Source organism: Loxodonta africana, chromosome 3 (genome assembly GCF_030014295.1).
Source record: "Loxodonta africana isolate mLoxAfr1 chromosome 3, mLoxAfr1.hap2, whole genome shotgun sequence".
Classification (NCBI taxonomy): Eukaryota; Metazoa; Chordata; class Mammalia; order Proboscidea; family Elephantidae; genus Loxodonta; species Loxodonta africana.
This window is the reverse complement of record NC_087344.1, coordinates 150,054,887-150,060,279: the sequence shown is the minus strand read 5'-3', so window position 1 is coordinate 150,060,279 and position 5,393 is coordinate 150,054,887.

Sequence of the window (5,393 nt, the reverse complement as noted above, 5' to 3'; positions counted from 1 at the left end):
TTCTGGCATATGTGAGGAGCCCAGGCAAAGAATCATAACATCACTGTTGATCTGTGATTTGCATGCTGGGCCTTGGACTGGGCACTGGCTCACCACACAGTGGGGAGTCAAGCAACTGAACCTACAGGAAAAGAGTAGCTCTGAGGTGGTACAGATACCCAGTGGTGGTAAAGATGTTAGCAACCATGGCCTTAGGTTCCCAGGAAGGGTGAGGATTGTGGGTAACAATCCGAACAGAGTTGGCAGGAAGCAATCAGTAGGACCCTTAGGCTAGAGCCTGGATGAATCAAGATCCTGTGATCTTCAACTACACCAGCTTCGTGTGCTCAGCTGCCCTCAGCAGTGTCATCTAATGCCAGAAAGCAGTGGGACATCCAAGTAGGTGTGAAGCTGAGCAAAGCGCTGGCAGCTGTAGTGGCCGGGATCTAGACAGAAATAAGAATGTACAGAGACAAAGCGGGAGAGAAGGGTGGGCAGAAGCAGTGAGAATCTGCCTGGAACTGTACACCACATACCACAAATGCATTTATTTAAATTGTCAGTTCATGTTTGTAGGTAGAAATCTAAATTAGGCTTTTAACGGGAGTAAATATAAATATTGACTTTAAGTAAGGTGTTTATTAGTTGCTGTGGAGTTGATCATGACTCGTGGCGACCCCATGTGTGCAGCGTAGAACTGCTCCATAGGGTTTTCAAGGCTGTGACCTTTGGGAAGCAGATCAGTTGTGTTCTGAGGTACCTCTGGCTGGGTTCAAACTGCCTAGTTGAACACTTAGTTCTTTGTTCCAACCAGGGACTCCGTTAAAGAAAAACAAAATGATGGGGGTAGATCAAAGCGACACAGGAGTCCATTGAAAGAGCTCCTAATGTGCAAACTAAAATAATTTTAGCAACAATATAAACACAGTAATATTAGATTACCCCAAAGTATAAAATACACATTCACAAGTTCATATTAATATAAAACTTTTGAATAAATAAATATAAATGCCCCCCATTTTCATAAGAATAGATTAACATCCCTTGCAGAAGAATCCCAAATAACTTTGGTACTCTGGGCTCAAAGAGGTGTGGTAACAAACCCACTACTTAAATGGGGCTACCCATAGTGACTTCCTTCCAAAGAAACAGCCTGGAAGTGGGGCGGGGGGAGGCGGAGAGCACCTTTACAACAAAGACCTGAGGAACGCTACCTCAACCAGGTGACCAAAATTAACATCAACAGTGCTAAGTCATGTTGATATCATGTGATGGAATAGCATTCTACCTCCCCAAACCCATAACCCCAGTCTAATCATGAGAAAAACATCAGACAAATCCCATTGGAGGGACATTCTTCAGAATACCTGACCAGTACTTCTCAGAATTGCCATGGCACACAAGGGAAGTTTGAGGGATTGTCACAGTTAAGATGAGCTTAAGGAGACATGACAACTAAATATAATGATGTATCCTGGAAGAGAAAAATGAAATCAAGCAAAAGCTAAGATAGCTGAATAAAATATGTACTTCAGTTAATAATAATGTATCCATATTAGTTCATTAATTGTGTCAAATGTACCATCTAAGATATTAACAACAGGGGAAACTGGTTGTGAAATTTCAGTGGTATCATCTCAAATTTTCTGTACATAAAATGTTTATTTAAAAAGTTAAAAAAATAAAAACTAAGTCAGTTAAAAATAAAGAGGCTCTCTTCACAAAACAGGAATTTTTTTTTTTTTTTATAGGATGAGAAATTTATTCTTTCACAGTGCTGGAGGCTAAGAACCCAAATTCAGGGTGTCAGCAGAGCCAAGCTCTCTCTGAAGGCTCTAGTAAAAAATCATCCTTGTCTCTCTTTCAGTTTCGGGTAGCCCCAAGTATTTATTGACATCCCTTGGCTTGTGGATGCATCTTCACATGGCCTTCTTCCCAAAAGAGGATTTTTTAATACCCAAAAGGCATAAGAAAAAATCTTCAACATCATTACTCATAATGGAAACAAAAATTTAGGTCACCATGTGTCTTAGTCATCTAGTGCTGCCATAAAAGAAATACTACAAGTGGATGGCTTTCACAAAGAGAAATTTATTTTCTCACTGTCTAGTAGATTATAAGTCCAAGTTCAGGGCATCGGCTCGAGGGGAAGGCTTTCTTTTTCTCTGTCAGCTCTGGAGGAAGGTCCACGTCCTCAATCTTGCCATCGTCGAGGAGCTTCTCAGGCGAAGGGACTCCCTGACCAAAGGACGCGCTCTGCTCCCGGTGCTGCTTTCCTGGTGGTATGAGGTCTCCAGCTGTCTGCTTGCTTCCCTTTCCTTTTATCTCTTGAGAGATGAAAGATGGTGCAGGCCACACCCCAGGGAAAGTCCCTTTACCTTGGAGCAGGGAGGTGACCTGAGTAAGGGTGGTGTTACAATCCCACCCCAATCCTCTCAACATAAAATTACCATCACAGAATGGAGGACAACCACACAATACTGGGAATCATGACCTAACCACGTTGACATAAATATTTTGGGGGGAACACAATTCAATCCACGACATTCCACCCTTTGAGCCCCTAAAAATCACATCCTTGCAGCAAACAAATCATATCTATTCCAACAAATCATAGCAAAAGTCTTAACTCCAAGTCTAAAACCCAAGCATTCCTTTTCATCTGTGAAATCTAGAATACTAATTATCTGCTTCCAAAGGTACAAGGGCAGAACAAGCACAAGCCAGACATTTCCATTACGAATGGGAGAAACTGGAGGAAAGAAGGGATAACAGGCACCAAGTAAGTCACAGAACACACTACATTAGCCCTCAAAGCTTTAAAAATAATCCTCCGTTCTCTAAGACAACTTCCACAATAACCCTGCCCTCCTGCCTCTAGGTATTGGCCACACTCTCCGGATTCTGAATGGAGACCCCTCGACCCTGGGCTTCAACTCTGCCTTCCAGGCCCACTGGGACAGCAACTCTGCTCCCTTGGCTGTAGGCGCACCCTTTTCCTCAACCATCTGAGTGGCAACTCTACCCTTACAAACACCAGAGGCCATGCGTCCACCCCGTACCTTTTGAGACTGAGGCAGCTCAACTTCTTGTGTTGTCTCTTCAGCTTCTGCTTCCTGGTCTCTTGGCCTCTTGCCTCCTGGGCCTCACACTCACATCTGCCCTACTGGGGCAAGTGTTCCAAAGCTCTGTAGCCCCACCTATAAGTGCCTGGAGGCACCCCCACTCCACCAGGAAGCCTCCTGCGCCCAGGCGCTCAGCTCTCTGGCTCCGTGGGTCGGCTCCAACACCCTCTCGTGCTGGTCTCCAGGTTCTGCTGCTGCTGGTTCTCTGCTGTTGCCCCTTCTCTGCTGCTGCAGGTTCTCTGCTGTCCTGGTCCTCTGCTGCTTTCACAACTCGATCTATTCACAGTTTCAAAACCACTTCCACATTTTCGTATCTGAAAGAGCAGCATTCCACTCTCTCAGTACAAAATTCTGTCTTAGTTGTCTAGTGCTGCCGTAACAGAAATACCACAAGTGGATGGCTTTAACAAAGAGAAGTATATTCTCTCACAGTCTAGCAGGTCACAAGTCCCAGTTCAGAGTGTCAGCTCCACGGGGTGGCTTTCACTCTCTGTGGGCTCTAGAGGAAGATTCCTTGTCCTCAACCTTCCCCTGGTTGAGGAGCTTCTCAGGCAAAGTGACCCTGCATCCAAAGGACAAGTTCTATACCCAGTGCTGCTTTGTTGGTGGTATGAAGTCCCCAACTCTCTGCTTGCTTCCCTTTCCTCTCATCTCTTGAAAGATAAAACGTGGTGGAGACCACACCCCAGGGAGGTGACTTGAGTAAGGGTGGTGTTACAATCCCACCCTAATCCTCTCAACATAAAATTACAATCACAAAATAGAAGACAACCACACAACATTGGGAATCATGGCCTAATCAAGTTGATACACACATTTTTGGGGAGATACAATTGAACCGATGACACCATGGTATACCATCATACACCCATCAGAATGGGTCAAACGTAAAACACAGAAGATGAAGTAGAGAAAAATATATTTCCTTTGGTGTTTTAGTATTGGAAGAGAGAAAACATATTTTTCTAGTGTTTTAGTAGAGCTGTATAAACTGATTAATTTCTAGTTCTTGAAACATAATTCCTTCTTCTAAAGTCTGTCTCACGATTGGCACTTTAAAGAAAAATAAGGTAATCAGTTTTTAGTTGCTGATTAAGCTATGCTGCTCTCCCAAGGAAAAAAACAACCCAAAACCGAGGTAGCTGAACAAAGCTTACATCATCTTGTGATAGAAACCAGGACGGCATGAAGAGACTTGCAGAACTCCAGGATGGCATGAAGAGACTTGCAGGACGTCAATAATAGATCACTTTATCATCGTGTCTACATAAAAGAAAAACCAACATTCCTGAAAACCTCTAAACCCTGACTTTCACCCTATAAAAACCCTCCAATTAGTCGTCTAGGTTTAGACAGAATTTGAGAGAAATTTAATCCCCTCTTTCTCTCGTACACCGGTGTTCATTAAAGGCCTCTTGCTGCTTACCTCCTCCTGTCTCAGTATTGGCTTTGCAGCAGCCGGCTCGAATCCACGATTTACAGTAACAAAAACACCAAGTGCTGACAAGAATGTAGATCACTATATCTCTTGTTCATGTTGAGGCAGCAAAATAGCTCAACCATTCGGGAAAACTACAAAACCCAGCAATTCCAATAATAGGTACATACCCGAAAGAAATGAATCCACATATCCATAAAAAGACTTGTGCAAGAATTTTCATACCAGCCTTAGTCACAGTAGCCAAAACTAGAAATGACCCAATTGTTCATCAGCTGTCTCTTGTTCACACATTGAAATTACACTCATCAATAACACCAAAATGACACACACACATGCATGCAGGGATATAGCTCAAAAACCTTAGGTTGCATTAAAAAAGACAACCACAAAAAGTATAGTCATTTATGTAAATTTCAAGAGTCAAAACTTGTCTATGGACAGAGAAAACAGAATGGTGATTGCCTAAGAGGGAGTGAGGTAGGGAATGACTGGAAAAATGTTCAAAGGATCTTTGTGAGTTGATGGAAACCTTCTGTAACTTGATCGAGGTGATGGTTATCTTTATCAAAATCCATTGGACTGTGTACATAAGATCTGTGCATTTTACTAAGCTCATACCTATCCATAATAACGCTGAATGTAAATGGATTAATGCACCAATAAAGAGACAGAGAGTGGAAGAATGGATTAAAAAGTAACATGAGCCTCTATGCTGCCTACAAGAGACACACCTTAGACTTAGAGACACAAACAAACTAAAATTCAAAGGATGGAAAAAAAGATATCAAGCAAACAACAATCAAAAGAGAGCAGGTGTGGCAGTATTAATTTCTGAAACAATAGACTTT